The 21,895-nt window shown below is 49.2% G+C and overlaps 1 long non-coding RNA gene across 2 annotated transcripts; it reads right to left on the reverse strand.

The window, feature by feature from the left end:
- Positions 1-381: 381 nt before the first annotated feature.
- LOC142602274 (uncharacterized) lies at positions 382-17,720 on the reverse strand. 2 transcript variants are annotated; one of them, XR_012835939.1, is made up of 4 exons: positions 17,546-17,720; positions 12,867-13,083; positions 12,376-12,569; positions 382-497 (listed from the first exon to the last, which is right to left on the reverse strand). It is a non-coding gene; the product is annotated as an uncharacterized LOC142602274 (long non-coding RNA). The 2 variants fall into 2 exon arrangements; XR_012835938.1 differs by lacking the exon at positions 382-497 and adding an exon at positions 11,810-12,037.
- Positions 17,721-21,895: the final 4,175 nt, after the last annotated feature.

Below are 21,895 nucleotides of genomic sequence, written 5' to 3' on the forward strand. Positions count from 1 at the left end.
AGGAAATTTTTCAACCTTTCTCAGTCATGTGTATTTGTCTGAATATGAATGTGCGTGTGTGTGGTGCCACAGGGCAGGACCCCACAGGGACTGGGAGTGGATGACCATGGCATGGCCTGGGCAGCAGGAGCTCTGATGGTTTCCAACAGCCCCGGCTCCTGCCTGGCTGATGCTGGAAGGGTGATGGTACCCCTGAAGGTCCTAATAGACAGGATTGTGATTTTGCAAGCAATATAAGGCAAGCAAATACGGCTGATCTGGAGAGCTGGCTCGCTTTATTGAAAAGCATCCCCACCATCAATTCCTTCATAAAATAAAACTTATTTCTGCTGGACCTGTCTGTTCCCAGCATTGCTGTTACAAGGTTTCATCCTCCACAAACCTGACTGCAGCCAGAAATGCGACAGCCCAACCTGCAGCGTGGGTCCTGTGTTCCATGAGACCATCTGGTGGGAAGCCAACAGTCATGGCATGTTCCTGGGATGGTCCTTCAGCCTCTGGAGGGCATGGGGAGAGAGAAGATGGGTGGCCAGACCTGCTTATTCAGCTGGGGCTGTGCAAGGCAGGGGAGGGGGGGGGGGGGAATGGTGGTCAAGTTTAGAGGCTCTTCTGACCGATGGATCAGGGAAGAGAGACACATGAGTGCAAATATCCCCTGTGTCCTACTGCCACAAAAGGCAATCGAAGCTGCTAACCCCCAAGCCTCTTTCTCTCCCTCCCATTTCCTACCCTGAGCACTGAGATTTTCTAAATACTCTGCTCTTTATTAAAAGGGGGATATGTGCATAGGATGTGCATCTCATAAAGAGGGCAGCATACCCCAATTTTACACATCACATAATGCTATATATTCTCCAGGGTGAACTATTATCAGAGTAAAAATCAACCTCATTGGCAGCTGAAGATTTTTTTCCCCAGACAGCAGTGAGAAAAGATCCAGCACAAACTCCTGATCATCCAGCATTGTCTGTGTCTACACTTTAGTGGCAGCAGTGCTTGAGGGCTGAGTCAGAACAGCTATAGCTGCTTCTGTCACATCTCACGCATCAAAAAGACAAGCAGGATTCCATCATCCCATAATCCAATAATGTCAGCAAGACACCGGCATCCTCAAAGCGCTGCAAACCCCAAACATGCTGGACTGCTATGCAAAGTGCAGGTGTTTAGCTAAAAGAAAGAAAGAGCGAAGAAAAATAAATATTGTCTCCTCCCCTTGCTCTGGGACAGCTGTCACCAGCATGGCTGCATTTCCCTGCCTTGCTCACAGGCTGCCAGGATGCAAAACACACACAAAGTGGCAAGAAAACATGTGGTATTTTCAGAGAAAATGCTTGGCTTGTTTTCTTTGGGTACCAAAGCATTCAGCCTGCATCCTGGTGCTGCTCCGGGCAAGGTGAGGGATGGGGCCAGCGTTACAAGCCTCCCTGGCACTTCCCAGGAGGAGGGTGAGGAAGCCAAATACTTTTAATTTTTAAAATGACTTGTTTTCTGCCATACTAGTCAGCTTCTTACTTTTTTCTATTTTGTTTATACCAATCAACCTGTCATAAGGAAAACTAGAAGCACCTCCTTCCTTGGCAAGAGCAAAGACATCCCTCTCACCCAGACATGTGTAGAGAGAAGAACAGAGTGAAAATCCAAGTAAAGCCCCTGCGTGGTGAGGGGGAGATGCCCGGGATGGCAGCAGGGATGAGCTGGGGTCTGCGGTGTGCAGCACCTGGAAGTTCCCCTCCTTGGTGTGGCCCCGTCCTGGGGGCACTGATCTCCAAAGTACATGTCTCTACAGAGGTGACAATCCTGAACAAAGGCTCAATGGGGTGGTGGGGTCCCAGCATGAGCACACCAGGAGGTGCTCAAAGGGTAACGAGGAGCAGGATGACCAGCAGGAAGACGTAATGTGATAGTGGAGGCTGTTGGTCTGGTCCTCTCAGACCGCAGGACTAAATCCCCAAACACAGAAGGGGTCACATTTCAACACCATGTGTTGGTGAAATGGATCGTGGTCCCCAGCTCCCACTTTGACCGCTCCAGCAGGAGCTACTGCTCTCACAGCTCTGCCCCAAACAGCCTGACCCACTCACGCTCAGTATGTTACCGGTCCGAACAGACTTGGGTGGATTTGCCCGGGGAGAAGGAGGGGACTCTCACATAACTTGCTCTCCCAGCAGTGATGCAATGATGACCCTAGAAAATGGAAAAGCAGGAGGGGCAGAGCATCAAGCCCTCGTTCACTGGCACAGACCACGACCAGGGCATCTCGCCACGGCAGAGAGCAGCAGCGTGAGGCCGGGGGCCAGCAAGGCCAGGGTGTCTGGCGGTGCACAGCAGAGGGGTCACACATAGGGCTTTTGCTGGCACTGCCAGAGCGGGGAAAGAGGTTTCTGACACTTGAGAGCATCAAAAGGCAGCACCATGATAAAAATTGTGCAAACAGCAGGAACATTTCTTTAATAAGTCTCCAGACAGATAAATCACAGCTTAAGGAGAGATTGCGGTGCTATTTATTAGTCATTTGTGCATGATTTGCTCACACCATTGGTAGTGGAATTTCTTTTTCGGGTATTTAATTTTCATCAGAGATGATTTGTGTGCTGCACAGCAGTTCGTACTGACACCACCGCCCCGCAGTGCACAGGCACCTGTAACCAACCACCTACAGCTGGCTCCAGCCTCGAAGAAAAATGCTGACGGTGACCTCCTAAAGAAGATGGCCCTGTGGTTAAAGGCATCAACTTTCACATGTATCTTTTTTATTTTTCAGCACTGTTGTTAGCTTTCCTTGCATGGCTGAGCAATACCCACAAGGTAGCACATGGTTCTTTCTTTAAGCTGGATTCCTTATTGCCAGCCATTTCCACATCCCACCTTTGCAGTGGGAAACAATAGGCTGGGTGGTGGATGACAAGACTCAGAATGAGGAAGTTAAAGGACTGGTGTAAAGGAAAACAAATGGAAATCATTAAACACAGAGAAATGACTTTTTAGAAGACTGAGTTAAGTGCCACCCCAATTTGTACCTGCTGTTAATACAGGGGGTTAAGTCAAAGCTGAATTTTCCCATTGTATGTAACATTCAGCAATACAGCAGTGCTAGGACTAAAGTGACATTGCAGAAGCTCTATAGCAATTACTGCCATACAGGGGAGATCTTGTTATTCGACGCTCCTCCAGAGCAAATATGCCCAGCTTTTGGAGAAGTAATTAGCTGTCTTACAGAGATCTTCGTTGTGGGACCTAATGGCTGGTTTGACTGCATGGTCATTGCTGGGAAACTTTTACATTTCCACTAGTAAGAGGTAGCAAAGCAAGATCTTGCACGGTAGCTAGAAGCTTTCAAGTTCTCCAGGACTGGCAACAGCAAAGACTACCTACTTGGAATAGTTTAACTTAGAAATTAAAAATGATCCTCATCTCTTGTTCTTCTGATAGTTCAAGATCCACTCACTTCTTCACTCAAAGCCCCACTTAGCAGAAGCAGCTGTAACCCAAAGGGTTTGGACTTTGGAAGCCATTATCTGAGAAGGATGAGGAACTCCAGATTAAGGCTCTGCCATTGTGTAAAATCCATTTTTTACTTTATTCAGACATATAGAGAAATTCAGTCCCTAGTCTACCTCCTGCCCAAGTCCTTGAACTTGCAAGAAACACTAGCAGATGTTCATTAGTGCCTTGGTAACTAGAGAATTGGAGGCACTTGTGGACTCTGTATATGATGAATAAATGTTGGAAAGTTTCTGCTGGGGAATAGCACTTTTGGTCTGTGGCCAACTGGACGCACTCAAAAAAAACATGTGAGGGGCGGGGGGAGTTATGGCCAGCAGTTCCGCTTTGTTCCTATTAGTATTACTTTTAATTATACGTGTGAACTGCCAAAAACCTGAGGGTATCTACCCCCTACCTAAACATAACAAACAGCAAATATTTGGGTGAGATTAATGATTTTTTGAGGTTTAATAAAGATCTGGCTGCTCGTGGGTATGCGTGTGATGCCATCCAGCTCCCTGGCACCGTAAGAGCCCGGATGTCACTGTCATCTCACAGACCAACGGCCGAGAAGAGCAAAGCTGGCACAGGACCACTGCAAGCACCAACATCACTTGAGGTCACAACACACCTCCCAAACTTACCTTCACACTTGCACATACCTGTTAAGTTCAGGATGTTTTCCTTCCCTGCAAATACCCCTCTAGAGCCTCAGTGCAACACCAACCCCTCCAAAATCCAGCGAACATCTCCTACCCTCTGGGTAGCTGTCACTCACACCAACTAGCTGTTTTTAAAAGCAAAGAGGTACTTTCCTCAGCATTAAACTACACCGTGTGTTTCCCAGACTGGCCTGGGACTGCAAGCAAGGTAACACCGCAAAGAAAACTCCCGAACTGTGCAAGAGAACAAAGGCAACACATGGCTTAGTGGTGGAGAAATTGCTTCACTTTTTGAAAAACTCAAACGTTTAAGCACTTCTTGTTAAAGTAATTAAAAAATGCAACACTGGCCCAACAGGAGAAAAGCCAATGTTTCTCCCAAGGCAGCTGTCTGGGCTAGAGTCCTCCCCGAATGTGGGAGTGAGCAGCTCCATTCAGTCTGTTCGCAGAAAAATAACTGAAAGTGATCTGTTGGAAGCTGTCTCCGTACACACAGGCATGCAGACACACACACACACACACACACACACAGAGCTTTGATATGTGGGTCTGACAATTATAGCTGGCAAACGCAAAGGTTAGATATGCTTGAGAATGACGCTTGACAAAACTATACTCCACAAAGGAGAACTCGGTTTCCCAGAGAAAAATAAAGCAGATAGTGGCCACATCTGGATTTTTTTCTTGCTCTCACATCACTCTGCATTTTCTGGTTAGAGCTGGGATCTCCCCAAGAGAGGCTTTTCTTGTGGTATTTCTAGCTGGGACTGGACACACCACAAATCTCATGAGAAGGTCTTTCCTTCCAAGATTCATGAGCTGGAGGCCCATGAAGCACAGATAGTTCAGGGAAGTGACCAACTGTGCGGATGTTTTCCAAACTCTCAGCCTTTTGGGGGGTCCGGTAGCACTCACAATGATATAGAGTCCCATCTCATCCCCTTCCCACCAGCATGGACACTTGATGTTGCAACTGCCTGGAAAGCTCCTTACTTAAAAAAATTAAAAAGGGAAGAGAGAAGTCCCACTGTGTCAGAGCAGAGCGGCAGGACCTGGGGATCTGCCTGACTGCTTCAAGGTCATAAACCAGCCATGTGCCCAAAACCGCTGCTCTAGTTGGTAACACACCAAGAGGAGAGGGACACCCTGAAATCACACAACTGCTGACTTCCATTTCCAGGGGACATCGGCTTTCCTCCATGTTGAGAGGTGAACCATGTCCAGCAGGAGCCTCAGAATTTCTCTTGCAGGAAAAAAAACACCAAACACCTTCAGGCCAACCAAAACCTTCTACTCCAGTCAACTCTGGGTTTAATCCATCTCCATGGCACGCACCAAGAAATCATCCAAGAAAAACAACACACACTGCACTGCTTCAGAGCCCTCTCCACCCAGGCTCACGCCCCTCTGTGCTCAGTCTCTGGGTCTTCCAAAAAGGTACAAAACAAGCATGTTGGAAGGCATTTAGCTGCTTGTACAACACCTAGGATCTCAGGCCTGCCTTGTCACGGGTTTGCTGCCTGACCCCAGGTAATCCACTTAACTTCTCTGTGCCTTAGTTCCCTATCCATAAAAGCAAGAGGGAGAGAGAAGTAACAGCATTTCCTGGCATCCCTGGGATGTTGTGACGATTAATGCATTAAAGAACAATATGCGTCAAGATTCTCCAAAGGAAAAGCAAGTTAGAAAGCCAATATAGCACTGAGAAGGAGTGTGTTTCGACACAACTTTAGTTTATTCCATATTGTTCCTGTCCCAGGGAAATTTGAAGGTTGAAATTAAAGCAGAATAAATGCAACTCCGTGCTCTAGAGGGAACTGCTCAGTGTGTGGGCACACAGGAACGCTTTTAGGAATGGGAGGTTTGGAAACTATTGTGAAAACTGTGGACATGAAGTGAAACCTACTGAATCCCCCAGGGAGCCTTTGCTGCCAGCCACTGAGTGATCTCCTCGTGGGCAGAGGCTGGTGGACGCAGACTTCCCTGCTCTTTGACCCAAATGCGAAGCCTGGAGCTGCGTAATCTGAAGGGGCTCAGCCACCAGGTGCCAAAGCTGTCCCTCCTCTCTCTGGCTCCGCTGTGACTCCAGGGTAGCTCACGTTGAGCCCCCGACACCCACCAGGCACCTCTGAATAACCTTGGCATAAATCTCCTGCAGGGTTAGAGACCTCTTTGCAATGCTATCCTGCTCCTGAAGCACACAATCCTCCTTCCTTCCACTTCATCATCATTCAAACCTGAAGGCCTGTAGCTCTGCCTGTCCTGGAGGAAATCTCACTCTAACAGTGTGTTTTGGCACAGCATGCATTGGCCGGGGTCATACCACATGGGGACTGTGGTATCGTATTTTAGCACAGGACAATGGGGCTTCCAGGACTTTTCCTTTTCACACGAGACAGCTGCTGTTCAAGAAGCGTGGAGCCAGCTGAGAACTGAGCGGCCTCCAGTTCAGTCTGCAGCATCATGCACCACAAAGTTTATTTTTCTTACGGACCCATGAGACGCATATGCCTGCGAGGGGACCTTTCCCTCCAGAGAAGTTAATACTATGTATTCAGGCCTCCTTCAGCTGACAAAAAAGGCCTAAAATTCAGGTCCATTATCTCATGAGCTCTATTAGCAAGTATCTACCATTATCGTGAGCCTATCTATCTGAAGAAAACTGAGTTATTTCTATTTAAGCACCCATCTGGACAGCTAAGCCCAGGACACATTGCCTCTGAATCCTTGTGTCATGGAAACAACCACCTTAGGGCTGCAGGGACCTTCCAAAGAAATTGCAGTTACCTTCAGATTCAAACACATCACTGGTATGTCCTCTCAGCCGGGTTAGACCATTATCACACCCCATCCCCATCAAGGCTGTTGTGCTTAGGAGATTCACTGCATGGGCGATGTAGGCATCTGAGCCAGCATTATCATCCCAGCGCAGTGCTGGGATCACAAGCTCTCCAGGTCAAGACCAGCCCTGACTGCACAGCTCCCGTTCACCCAGTTTGCCTAGAGAAGCTTGAGAGAGTCCCTGCTTTTGTGCCATCACATGTAGCCCATTCATGTAGACTTCAGATAATTCAAAGAAACAGAGCCAACGCTTCCACCCTCCTCTGAATTACACAGGTGTGCAAAAATAAATCCAGGCATGATGTTTGAGTGATGGGATCCCGACATACCCCAGTCTGCAGCACCTGTCGCTTTTCCTCTTTATTTTAGATAGTGCAAAAAAAATTCCTAAGGCGAAATGTGATACACCAGAGCCAGGGGAGAGCCCAGGCTGCTGGAGCCAGTGCCGTGCTCCCTGCCTGAGCCTCTCGCTGCGGGTCAGGCTCTGAGCTCCCACAAAGGAGCCTGGCAAGCACAAACTAACGTAGGAAGGGGCTGAAAAATTCAAGCTGGTCTTTGGTCTAGTAGGAGCCCAGGGTCCTAGGTGCTGAGCCATGATTGCATCTCCCACTTTGCCCAGCCCCACTGAGCCTGAACTTCAAGTAAGATTTGAATGATTGGGAAGGACACAGAGAGGATAAGTGTGAGGGATACAGGATAGATAAGGAAATACCGGTTTCTGAGTGCAGGTATTGTAGTGGGTTTCAGATATGCAATAAACTACAACGAAAAGGAAAAACACTGTTTTCCTGCCCAGGGTGTATTGCATGAGAAGTCAAGAGCATCAAGTGCAGAAAAAAAGGTTTAGGTTAGAGAAAAATCTCTCTAACCATAAGGGTAATGCAGACTGTGGGGAAGTGGCAGAGTTTCCCCAATTAGAGATCTTTAAGAACTGGTCAGAAGAATAAATATATGTTGAGCAGGAGCCAGGTGTATTTGATCCCACCTTCACGTGTGACTTCTTCAGGCCTCTGCCACTCCTCTGCTCTTCCAGGGTACAGGGAAGCCGCCCAGGCACACCAGTCATCTGGGGCTGCTGTGAATCCCAGCCCTGGGCTGTCACTGGGAGCACTGGAGATCTCAATGGGAAATGTCACCTTCTTCAAGTAGCAGGGCTCCTCCTGCCAACCTGCTCATCTCCCCATTCAGGATGGGCGTGAATCCTACCTCAGAATAACTCACACGCATCTGATTAAAATTACTGCTAATGCAGATGTGTTTGACTTGTGGGAGGGGGGAAAAGGGAGATACAGGGAGTTAACATTAGTGGAAAACACTAGAGGTGCACACTGGACGTCAGGCAAAGCTCACCCAGCTCCTCGATGGGCTGTGGCAATGCTAGGCTCCCTTGCAATCAGCATTTCTCCCCCACTTTTCTTTCTTTTTAATAGATACAGCCCATTTCAACCCCTATTTCCTAAGACCAATCAGTAAAGGATCATAAAACATCTGCAGGTGTCAAAACAAATGTGTCGCCGGTGCCTGGTGCAGCAGGGACGGTGGCTGGTGGTGAGCGGGACCCAGTGCTTGCTGGGCTGCTGGTACTGCGCCCTGCTCAGCACCCTGCCCGCTCTCTGCCTCCACACACCATGCCTCTCCCCCAGCTCTCTGCAGCAGCACCCCTGGTTTATTTGGCTCTGCTGGAGTCTCGGCTAAACTATAGGTCTTTAGTTTTATATGATCCCCCTTCCCTTGTGCTCAGCTGTGAGAAGCGGGAGGATTTTCAGCCAAGCTCTTCTCTACCACCTAGTGGGAAACCAGATTTTTCCTGCTGTAGCGAGCGCGATGCAGAGCGTGATCGCTTGCCTGATGCCTGGACAAGCCCTTTGCAGCTCATCTGCCTGTACCCGCTGGGGACATCCCAATGGCCCCCAAAGGCCCGAGCAGCACCAGGGTGATGGGTCCCTTCCTGCCCCTTAGCAGCATCCTGGCTTAGGGGCCAGCAAGGCATGGTTGGGAGAAGTTGCCCCCCCTCCAGTGTCCACTGTTTCTAGTGCAAAGAGGGACTATCCAAGCCTGTTTTCTGATCAATCACCAAACAAAAGGGCACCTAAATTCACAGCATCTCAATGCCTCTCAATGTAGCAGCCTCCCAAAAAAAAGTTGAATTTCCCACTTGTGCATAAACTCTCCATGTTTTCCTGCCTCCGACCCCCCCCAGCCGAGGTTTTGGCATGACCCACACAGCCCCAAGCTGCCCGCAGTCTCAGGAGCCGTGACGGCCCCACAGCACCTGAGCACTGGCCATCGGTGTCCGGCCCCACGGCGGCTCTGGCCAAACTCCAGCGCAGGTAATTGCAGTCTGCGTACTTAAATTCCCCCTGCAGATACAGCCGCCTTAATTTCCTGTCCTAAACTGTAGGGTAGTGTTGCAGCGCGTTGTTAAACAGCTGCCATGCGCTACCCAGAGGGGCTTGTATTTCGGTGGTGGGTGGGTTCGGCACGCTTCATGTACAGGCAGAAAGCAGGCAAGGAGGGCACTGGGTTAGACTGCTGCTTGCCCCCCCCCCCCACGTGCTATAGGCATCGCCGGCTTCTATGCTCTTTCTCACACAGCCAAAATGTAGACACCCCCTTCCCCTTGCCTGGTGAGCAACTGCTGCCAAAACGGAGGGTGCAAAGGGTTAATGGTGTGACTGCCAAGGGGGGGGTTCTCATTGCAAACTGGAGACCCCTGCGAGTTTTATGGGGAGGGCTGGTGGGGGCGGAGGGACGGGGCGGGGGAAGAGAATTGCTTTATGGCTTTGACAGGAACTCCCATCATGGTATAATTATGGAAGTGAGAAGTCTGCGTGTAATGAAGACCATATGCCACGTTAAAACACACACGCACAAATATTAGGCCCCCGTGAGGCCTGCGGGGGAGCTGGGGGGGGATCAGGAAGGGGTGGTGGACCCAGCCCTCCCCCCAAAGCTCCTTGCAGATTTTCCAGCCCGGCTGTGGCCAGGGCAGTGGCGATGCGGGGTTGTTGGGGAGCCCAGCACAGCCAAGCAGGGCCAGTTTGCGGAGAAAAACATCCGGTTTCAATAACATATTGAGTGGAAGGAAGGACCTCAATGCCAGAAAAGAAAGAGCTTTCACGCTGCATTGCTGCAGACAGCCCCTGGGAGTTGGGTCTCCTTCAGCAGCAGTTTTTCTCCAGGTCCCACTACAATTTTTCCCTTTCCTTTCAAACTACGCCCTCGCTGCTCTTCCCTTGCTGGAAAACATCTGCACGCAGCTGGCTGTGGAGGCGACCAGCCCTCCTCCTCGCCCAATCCAGCTGCGTCGGCGGGAGCAGCGGGAGCCACGCGACGTCCCTGAACAAGCTCCTGGGCCGGGGAAGATGACTTTGGCGAGCGCCAGGGCCACCCAGCTGGTGTTTGAAGTCCCCATGCCATCCTCTCCATCACCCCGCCTGCTCTTTATAATGTGAAGCTTTCTTGGCTACGGCATATTCATCTCTCCTCTCCGGATCTCACGTCTTCTGCTTCACATCTCCCACTCGCTCTCTTTATGGGTCCTTTCTGGCTTCTTTTGAGGTTGTTTCTTCCTTTGCAGATCACATGCTTGCAGAACGATCTTCTTCCCAGCTCACTTTCCGAGTCTGTTTCCCTGCAAGCCCCTGGGACACCCACGCTCTGTCGCCCTCACACCCACTCCGCCAACCTACGAGCACACACTCACCATGGCACATTCAACTATCCACCACGTCTCTTGGGGAGCCGTTCTCCATATTAACCTTCATAGGGATGGACACAAGCTGTGCTTCATCAGTCTTAAACCCACTTACAATGTCCACCCCCCAACTTTGTCCATGCTTTTTCTCGCTGTCAGGACAGACTCTGACCTGGAACAGATGACCCTGTTTTTCCCTGCTCTGGACCATTTTCTGTTGTGTACCAGGGCTGGAGGTGAGAGCTGCAGGAGTCGCTGTGGGCAGCGATGCTGCTCTCCTTGCCCAGCAGCACCAAGGGCATCCAGCTGCAGGTCTGGCTGGGGTCAGCAGGGGAATGCAAGGGTATGGGAAAGCAAAACTGATTAGCTCAACATAAGCTCTCCTTGCACCTAAGGAGGGAAAAAAGCATCCCTATGCCTCTACAGCAGAGAAGAGAGGTGAGAGGAACAATCCCATTCCCTGGGGAAGAAATATGAAATGAACAGTGGATTATTCCAACTGGTTTCACTGGGACTGGCAACGTGCAGGAGAGGAGAGCCCATAAATTGTATTTGCCTTATCTTTCATACAATTTCCATATAAAATACATTTTTCATTCATTTATACATATACTATTGTGTGTCCTCCTAAAAAAAAGTAGCTGCTTTCTACCACCCATAGCTGCTTCTATAGCTTCATTACAGACATAGGGTTTGGGAGCACAGCTCCCATAGCATTGCGGGGCAGTATTAGAAGAGGTCGCCAACTCCGGAGGGGGAAAACCTGCATTTCCCAGGCTTGCAAAGGGGATCCACCAATACAGCACAGAGAGCGCCTGGATGAATGCTGCTGACAAATGCATGCTCATTTTAGGATTTATCTGTCCTCCTCGCTTATCAGTGTAAGTTCCTCCTGCACGTTTCCCATCTGCATCTGTTCTCGGGCAAAGCAACAAGCATTCGGTGCCGGGTTTTATCATATACTACATTCAAAATTGTTGCTCCAATTAAAAGTATCCCCCTCCGTAGTGGCTAAATAGATGCTAACACTCAGGGCTCACCCTCCCCAACACTCACTATCCACATGCTGCAAACTCTCCCCACCTGATGAGAAACAGTGACATCCCTGGATGGGCCCATACAGCCCAGCTGCAGCACGGGGAATTTTCCAGGGCTCCTGCAAACTTTTACAGATGGTTTTATGGGGGAGAGCTGTCATGCAGAGGTGAACCGCAGGTGCAGTGCAAACGGCCTTCCTCTGTTGGGGATGGCGAGGTGAGGAGCTACCTCTTCTTTTCCCGGTGTCTGCTGCAATCTGCAATTCCCGTCATGCACAGTGTGTCATTTCCCATGAGTACCTGCCTGTTTCTGCCATCTGCCATGATTTATAGAAAATGGGCAGTGATTAATAGCCCAGTCAATGCCGAGTGAAGCCATTTTCTTTCATTTACCTGCTCCCCGACCTCCCTGCGCAGTCCCAGACAGGGGCTGGGAAAGTGTATTAATCATGCACTTAAAAAATATTTAAAAGGGGAGATTGAGCAGGAGCTTGGTCATATTTATGGAGTCATTTTCTACAGAGGGTGCAAGCTAATTGCCAGATAAAACAAATGGGCTCTTTGAAATGGAAATGAGTCACTTGGAGGTACTCAGCGTTTGGTCCTCGAGTGATGTCCCAAACCTACGCTCCTCCTGGGGCTCCCTGTCACCTACCTGGGACCAAGTCCAGTGGTGGCCATGGCTCTCAGACGCAAAGGATGGGGTACGGCGCACCAGCTCCAAGTGTGGTCACGGTGCTAAGAGGTCTCTGTCACCCGAGAGGGCTGTGGTCCCACCATCCCACGGTGGTGGCACTGGGGCAAGGGGACGGAGGGCTCATGCCAGGCTGGAGTCCACCTGAAGAGATCCTGCAACAGAGGAAGAGTATTTGGGAAAAAGACCTTGATTACCTTTCACATCAGCTGTATTCCCAGAGCACATGAAGGCATCTGGTCCCTGTCTGGACCCACGATATGAACCAGCAGTGGAAGTGCTCCAGCCCACCTCCCCAGGCACCAAGTGGGCTCTCCACACTGTTTTTGCCAGCCCCGAGCAGCAGAACTGCTCCTGGGGCTTCTCATCCCCCAGGAGGACCAGATAACTTTATGGGAATGAGCATCAGTGTGTCTTGCTTCCCCAGTTCCAGGACGGGAGCCCCTGTTCACCTCTGCCTTCTGTGGCACAGAGCCATGACGCCATAATCTGGAGTGGTACCCCACTTTGCTTCAGCTCAAATCTGGTGTTTCCCCTCCTTGTGCCACGTCCCCGGGTGGCACCATGTACACCATGTCCTGTACGGCTCTGCGTGGCCTCCCGGAAAATGCCGCTCTGCCCTGGGCCCCTAAGGACAGCTGGGGTTGATAGCAATAAAACGAAAATCCCCTGTCAAGCCAAACAAAATTATTGAGTTATTCTCACCTGCCAGAGACCAAAGCTTTGTTGACAACTTAATTAACTGTGTTTGTAATGAATTTTTGGCCACATGCAACAGACTAATTATCAAAGCAAACCTTAATCTCTTCCTAGGCACATCAAAGTATTGGGAGCACAAAATATTTACATAAGTCTCAGATAAAATTCTTTGCACTAATTCTAACATAATTAAAATTATGTTGGGGCTAAGGTAATTATGCAAGGTGCTTATATGGCATAACAATGTAATACAAACCTGTGCTTTTTTTTTTCCACCTGTAGTCAATCAGCAAAGTCCTCAAACGTGTATAACTTCTAGTAAGTGCACTTTCAAACAAGAGGAAACAGCACCACTTTTAAGCTCAGTTAAGGCATTTAAAACTGCCCACTAAGGCCGGATTTGAGATAAGCATCTTCATTATTTGCATTATCTGAGCTTTTCCCAGCAAATAACTAGACATGAGTAAAATTGGTGAGCTTTAAATGGCCATTGCAGCATTTCCAACTGCCTCTGTGCAACCAGTGATGGCTTTCTGTTTCTTTCCTTCAAAATGCTGACGTGAATTTGATTACTGACAGTTGGAGAGGACTGTGTCAACCCATCCTTTCCTAAGGGATGCCCCTCCCAATAGCAGGGTGCATGATAGGGAGAGAGAGAAGAGCAGGAGAAGAGAAAGGGACCCGCTTTCTTCCTGGGGTGAGCTGTGGCAGGACACCTCTTTGCTCTGGAGGGGGGACACTGTGACACAAGGCTGGCACCTGTACCATGGGAGGTGTCAATGCCTGAACGCCTCCCAGAAGTCCCAGAGAGCAAAGTGGGTCACAGAGAATCCATATTATTTCCATCTCCTCTGCCTGGACCTGCATGAGTGGCTGTCCCAGCTGTCCCCATGGCTGTAGGGACTGCCTGGCCTCAACGAGCTCACTCCTGGCTGCACGTGTCACCAAGGAACTGCCTGCAGTGCAGCCCCCAGCTAAACCTGGGCTTGAGAAAATGACCAAAAGGCAAGGTCATTCCCAGGTCCCACCTGCCATCTGTGCTGGGAGTCACTTCTGTTGTCACAAGAGGTGACCTAGTTTCAGGGAGCAGGTCCCGGAGATGTCACCCTGCATCCCCCACTGCATCCTTCTGTCCCTGTGACCAACACACCTGCGCTGCTGTGACCCAGGGCCTCGTGGTGTGGGCCATGCAGAGAGTCCGTGATGACCCAGAAAATCCTTCAGCCGATGAGCTGAGAAGGCAAGTTGTCTAGGTGCGGGGGAAAAAAAAATTAAAAAAATGCTGCCTTAGATCTGCATCACCAGACTGCAGACAGAGATCCAGAGGTCCCCAGCTTGCGCCGTCCCTAATGTAGGACCACATGTGCTTCTGCATGTCTGCCTGATGATCTGACCCTCACGATGAGCCTCCAGCACTGGAGATGACACCTTGTCCCTCCATGCTGGCACTCCCATTAGAAAGTTTTTAAGTCTTCCTCACTGGTGTTTGAGCTTCATGTCTTGCCCACCAGTGGTGGGCAGAGCTGGAAACCTCCATAGGCGTGAGCAGCCCTGGATGCTCAACCAGTGCCCGACCCCCATCCCAATCCACAATGAGGAGGGTCCCCTCCATGTGGGTTGTACCAGGCTGGAGCCTTCAGCAGCTGTTAAAACTGCCCCTTCTTGCCAAAACATGGAGCTCTGCTTCATCCTCACCTGCCATAGTGGGTAAACCAGTAGCAAGGCCACGGGGCTCGCGCTACACCACTGTACGTTGGCTGCAGCTATGAGGAGCTGCAACACCCAGTTCCAACACCGTCCCTGCCACAGATGTCAAGGCATATGTTCCTGTTTTCCCAGCTACTAAAATCAACTCCTTTTCATGGCCATTGGAGACATTCATCGGCAGAAAGACTGCCTTAGAACAGATTTCTGCCTAGGTTTGGCTTCATTAATCAAATCATTTCTTGACACAAAACACTGAGGACTTGCTGGAGGTTCAAGGCTGGAGAGCAGGGCCATGCCGAGCAGCTCCAAGGGGCTGCACAGAGGGGCTCCCACAGACACACAGCTTCAAGGAAACTGTTGAGCTTTCAGCTTGATCTGCAGAACTTAAAAAATTAACAGGTAATTCTGGAGCAACAACTCCTCCTCCCTGCCCTGTTTTCCCCACTATTGCTGTAGAGCTGGTGAGGCTGCAGTGACGAACCCAGCCCTGACTGGTGGGTTTGCCCCCATCTCTGCAGACAGGGTCACCCCAGAAAAGCACAGGTCTGGGGCAGGACTTGGTGGAACCCAGGCACATGCCAGCACACCCACCCCAGGCACCCCCCCAGCTCCTCTCACCGGGCTGAAACCACCTAAACCCACCCCAAACAGCTTGCTCCCTGTGGCTCATGAAGGTTGGAGCACAACTAGGAGCTCTCCTACATTTCAGTCTTTTGCATCAACCACAAACTACTCTGGAACCAGACCAGAATTTCATTTTCTGACTGGACCAGAACTCTGATTTCACATTTTCTAGGTTTTCTGCCTCTACAAAGCACAGAGCATCAGACTAAATAAATTCAACCACTAAGAGGTGGTTGAATGAGTAGAGATGAGGCTTTCAGGGCATAATAGCTTTGCTGCTGCTCAGTCTCAGCAGGTGGGCTGCTGAGAAGACTTCTTGCTCCCATCAAGAGAGATGAGGAACTTCTCATGAGTAGAAAGAACTCTAGAAACAGCTCTCTTACTGGTACCAGTATCAGCTGGTCTTACTATCCACAAGACAACTAGCATTATGCCAAGAAAAAAGAGCAATATCACATCTCAAGATCCTCAAAAGGTGCATGAGCTCTAGAGAGATTATATGGGTTTCTTCCACAACAGTGGGTGTAGCCTGGAGTTACTCAGGAGACAAGCCCTACTGTTTGGCCACACGAGTAACCAGCCGGTTAATTGCCCCGATGCATCTGAGGGATGGGATGTAAGAAAGCCTGGTTATTAAATCTGTGTGCAGGGCAGGGCTGTAAGAGCCTTTCCTCCCCTTGCCTCTCTTGCCAAACAGTTTTGGCATTTGTTCAGCATTTGAGTAGACGAAATCAAGTCCAAACGCTCAGCAGGCTCCTGTGTAGAGCTGCTCCTTAGTGCTTGATCGCCTGAAAGACAACTCCCACGTTCCTCAAGTTTCTGAGCAGCTTGACTTTTCTTTCTTTTTTTTTTTTTTTTTTTTTTTAAAACCTTCAAAGCTCCTGCAGGATTAGGGCTCAGTTTAACCTCTGGCAGAACTGACAGATGTTATAGGAGCTGGAAAGATTTTAGGGCTCTTCATCCCTGGCCTCTTGGCAGAGGCCATGACCTCTATGTTGCTGCCACCTTCCAAGCCGGAGGAGAGGTGCTAGGGGTGCTCTCTAGTGGCAGCCTGCAGAGAGAGGAGAGGAGCAGCACACAGATGTTACCCACAACATCTGGAGCAGCAGAGATAAAACACAGCTGGGGAGGCAGGCAAGCTTTTGGGGTGCAGAGAAAAACAGCAAACATTAGCTAGAGGAGCAGCAGGCTACAGACTGGTATGAATAACCTCTGCCCACGTTGCTCTTGACTAAGAGGCATAGTATTTTCCATTAGTTATCTGAAACAATTTGTGATACCTGCTCAACACACTAATTTTTTGCTGCTTGCAAAGGGAATGACCTGGGTGCCCTTATTGTGGCACCTGAGCAACTCTACTTTTTTTTTTTTTTTTTTTATCCTGAAAAAACCCTTTTGAAATTAGAGGATATTGAGCCCATTTTAGTGATGGGAAACAGAAAGGGCTAACTTTAAAGATACTTTAGGACTGACAAAGAGGAAGTTACTCAGCATCAGTGGAAAAGGTGCACGAAGCACACATCTGCATATTTAGAAATTAAAATAGCTTCAAAATCTGAATGAGTGGGGAGAGGGTTAATTTTAAAAGGTATATTTGTGACCTTTTCATCATTACATTTTCAAGTTCTGAGTAATAAAGATTAGGAATTAAACAGACTATTGAAATTATCCCACTATCTAGCAGGGAAGCAATCTGAATAGTTGGGGGGAGAACGGCTTGTGAGAAAATGAAAATTTAAAAAAAAAATATCCATGAACATTTTCCACTTCATACCTACAAATACTTTTAGCCTTTTCTCAGAGGAAAATAATAATACCACGTTATACCCAAATTATTACTCCCATCACCCTGAAAATGATGGGATTTGTCTATTTGACTAAAAACTACAAGGTCGCACTTTGGGGAAGAAAGAGGTCCAATTCCAGCCTCTATATCCTCCTCTGCACCAGCTGCCCCCTTTTGAGGCCACGCACTGAGAAAAGGAGCTAGGGTGGGCTTCCCTCCCAGGATGAACCAGCCCTGCATCCCTGGGTCCCGCTCAAATTCCCGGGGCAGCATCCAGCCGTCTGAGGGCTCTGAGGGTGCCCTGGACCTCCTTACCTCCAGCCTTCCTCAGAGCCACCAAACTGCTGCCGGCATCAGAAGCTGCTGCAGGCCCGCGAGGGAACTCGGCTGGTGGGAGCCAGTTGGGGTTTTCCTTCCAGCTGAATCAGAGCCGAAACATTTATTTTTTTCTGGTACAGAACAAAAATACTAATCTTTATTCAGAAATCCTTAAACCTTGTGGTGAGCAAGTAAATCTAAGCCTAATCTTTATTCCAGGGAGGAAAAGGCGCCCGCCCGGCGCCCTGCCGTCCCGCTTTGGGATGCGCACCGCGACAGCAGGTGGAGCTGCGAGACCGGGAGTGAGGGCCGGGGGTGCCCGGGACAGCTCCTCGCTGCCCGGGGCAGGAGAAACGTTTGGTATTGAAGGGCAGCTGGAAAGTCTGAGCTCAATATAGCCTTTTGAAGCTTCCCTCCCTACCACAAATTAAGAAAAGGAAATGTTTTTTCAGATCCAGGAGGAAAGGCTGGGAGGAGGCAGAGTCTGCTGGTCTTTGCAGAGAAGATGGATGCTCGCAGGTTGGGATGTGGTGTTCAGCTCCCGGCCCCGCTGCCACAGCAGGCTTCACGTGCAGCCTTGCCCACATCACTCAGGGAGACACCTGAAACGGCCTTTCACCATTTTTCAGGGAACTTAGGCAATTGTCAAGGAAATGGACTCTGGACTATCCTTGAGTCCCTGTCCCCCCCTTCCCCTGGCAGCTCCCCAAGGTACCCGCCATCCTAAAGCCTCCTGCAAAAGCTTTCAGTGGTAGCTAATATTCTCCCACTCAGCCAAAAGGCAGAGCCAGAGTTTACCAAGGGCTTTTTGGTATTCCCAGGGTCACATTCCGGGGCAAAGCGGGCGTTTGCCAGCCCTGAGCGGCAGGAGCGCAGGGCTCTGGTGCTGGCCCCAGTGGCTCCAAAGGTGGTGCTTTGCACGTGTGGCTTTGGTGGGTTATAAAACTCCCTTATGAAGTCAGTGACGACAATTAACATAAGTTTTATGGATGTGGAGTGTTCTTTGATGGTGTTTAGATCACAGGAAGAAATAAGGACAGAGACTGATGCAAGCGTGACAGATGGGGGGCTCATCCATCTCCCCGCCAAATGTGCCCCAGGTTGCGAGAGATTTTATAGAAGAAATAAAGCAATAACTTCAGTGTAATAAGCTTGCACACAGCCCTTATTAGCTTAATTTTTAACTGTAAGAGTGACAACCAACCAGCAGAACCACTTCCATAGGGAGCAGGTGGATTTGTCATCCTCAACGGATCAGATCCATGTCCTCCATGGGGTTTCTCAGGGGTGGCAAATTCACTTTCTGCAGCAGGCCTGGCTGACAGCCCAGCATCTGACATAGGCATACTCAGAACAGTTTTAGAAGAAACACTTTTAAAGATAAACTGTATTCATGCTGTTAGATTTAACTTACTGCTTCTGCAACAACTGCAATGCAGTTACATGTACACTACGCTGAGCTATTATACCATCCTAAGAGTCTGCACCCATGCTCAGTGCAGGGCTGGATCCCACCCTCAACTATCGGCAACCCTACAGACACTGAGGAGTTTGGATAAAGCTGTTCTGCAGGCCAGGTCCAGGCTATCCCAGCTATCATCTCATTTATGGACTCAAGGCAGCCGAAACAAGACGAGTTTTTGGTTCAGGGCACCTGGGACCCAACATATGACTGCAATGGTCCTCCTTGCTTTCACATCTCTGGAGTGCTTCTGCCACATGGCAACAGTAGGGAATGAGCTATTTACTCCACAAGCATAACCTCAGCCTAACATTGCACAAAACACGTAGGAACAAAAATAAAAGCATGTTCTAACCATGTTGCAGCTATTGTTCTTCAGCAGGATTTTCATCTCACAGCAATTTCTGAGGGAGTTGAAGTCTTTGTGGTTTCTTGCATTTGAGAGGAAGAAAAGATCAAAGTACAACACCCTCTGAGATCTGGCCTGGGCAACACTGTCCCCAGATCACTCGGTGCCATGTGACATCATAGCCTGTAAAACAGGCTTTAACAAGGCAACATGCTTGAGCAGCTCAGCGCTGGCTGCCCCGCCACAGGGATGAGCAGCAGGACAAGGTGGGTAGTGGCATCTGAGCTCCCCCCATGGCATGGCGGGAGGGGCAGCTATGTTCTGGGTAAGGCCAGCACAGTGTCCTACAAAGCCCATCCTTTGAGACTTCTCCCCTGCTTTGTGCCAGTGCAGCCTCCCCTGGGACGTGCAGTCCCTTCACAGCCCAGCTCAGCTCCTGCTTGCCAAGGAAGAGAGATTAAAAAATTTCCTTGAAGGAAAACAGCCTAGGAGCTTGTGGGCTGGCAGAGTGCATGTCCCACGGTGCCCTGCCCATCTCTGCCGCCTGCACAAGTTGTGGGCATCCAGCGCCCATACTTCCAGCACAGGGCAGGAGTGCACGGTGACCAAGAAGTCTCTCAGCCTTGCGAGGCAGGGAGCACATCGCATGGGGTTGGCAGAGGAGCTGTGCACCTCAAGCTACTTCCTGCAAACCCACCTGCCCACCCAGCTGCTCCGTGCTCACCTACAAGCCTTACAAACCCTGCAAGACCCTGAGCAACCCCACCTAAGATCAAAGTGAGCCCTGATTACAGCAGGGAGTTGGACCAGAGACCTCCTAAGATCCTTCCAGCCTGACTTATTCCATGATGCTACCTTTGCACACCATGGGAGGTTATCCTGGGCCACCACCATGTCTTCCTATGCACCTCCCATAGAGGCTAAACCAGCCAGTGCTCCAAGCCCTGACGCAGAGGCTCAGCAGCCAGATTTCTCCTGATATTTATCTTATCCCTTCTGCCGATCCAGCTGGTACAGATCATCACCTGAGCTGGCAGAAGACCTAGAAGACCCCAAGCATCACAGCTGACTCAAGCCCCAGCCTTCTGAGGATTTCTTCTCCCGTTTGTGCCGCAGCAGCCGAACAAACCCACCTCTCCCACCAGTGTTTTGCTACAATTGACCAAGCTGATGCAGAAAGCCCAAGGCTTAACTCCTGAACCCCTGTTAAGTTTGCAAGGCTGGAGCCTGAGGGAATAGACATTGAAACCCTTCACACAGCAACCACGAGAGGCAAAGCAGAACTTTGAGCCTGGGAACTTTGATCACTTTAGTAAATAACCAGGCAGGGATTGGGTGACTGGAGAAAGACTCCTCTAACATCCTGGTCTGCCCATAAAATGAAAGAATAGGCTGTACCTTTAATAACTTTGCATGTTTTATGGCATTATTGTCTGTAAACCATCTTACTTTCCTTAGTAATCAGAAAACCAACTCCTTTAACAGAAAACGCGGTGTACTCGCCACAAGAGTGGAGAATGAAAATTGGTCTCCTATGCAAATAGTTCAATTATAATCAAAAGCAAACACTGAAAAAGGTCAGGTTCCCAAAAGGATGTATGTTTACATTATAAATAAGGAACTGGGAAACAGGAACAATATGACAGTTTTACTACTTGGAGCCGTGACTCGCTAAGGTAAACAGCAGTTTCACGAGGGGGCTTGAGGTGCAGCAAACCCACAGCGATGGCACTATGTTGGGGCCGGGGGGGCGGTGTGGAAAACTGGAAAAAGGCTTATTCTCTTTTACAAAACAATGAGGCTACCCTGGATAGGTCGGCAGGGTTTCCTATTTGGTGTTTGGTCTGGGTGTTTGCTTAGTTGACCTGAAATCAGCACAAAAAACTCTGAAGAAAGCAGAATTTGTCACTTAAACTCTTCACTGAAAATAAAATAGTATCTAAGATGGGTCCAAATCCTCAGGGATGAGGAGAAATTGGTTCTTTGTAATTATTTTTTAACTCCTTTTGGTTCCCAGTGATGGATTGTTAGTACAGTCTGGCTTAAAGACATTGGAGGTTTTTTTGAGTAACAAAATCAAAACCACTAAATATTTTACTATTTATAAGTAATCTGTTACAGGCAAGTAATGGAGTCCTGCTATAGCTTTGAATTAATGTATAACTTAAATAATGGCTAGCCTAGTGCTGTTGTGTTGGTTTACATCTGGGAAGGCTTTAGGCAAAAGCAGGCCCTGATGCGGGTCGTTGAATAATACAATATAGAGAAAGAAAGTCTAACACAAAAAGGAAAGCAAGCTCAGTATAGGGAATTATAAATATAAGACAGGGAATATATAAAGAAATAGATAAGATATATAAGAAATATATATAATATAAATATAAGAAAGCTTGCTATAAAGGGAGACAAAAGTTTCTTCTTGTCACCTCCCAGGAAGTGCCTCAAGTTTTTAGGGCTGCAGGCTGAGCCCACAACGTGCCTCCCAACTCCTATTTGGGGGAAGAAGTCAAGGCTGGCGATATTCTACCATGAACAC

This window comes from Balearica regulorum, chromosome 6, assembly GCF_011004875.1.
Source record: "Balearica regulorum gibbericeps isolate bBalReg1 chromosome 6, bBalReg1.pri, whole genome shotgun sequence".
Taxonomy (NCBI): Eukaryota; Metazoa; Chordata; class Aves; order Gruiformes; family Gruidae; genus Balearica; species Balearica regulorum.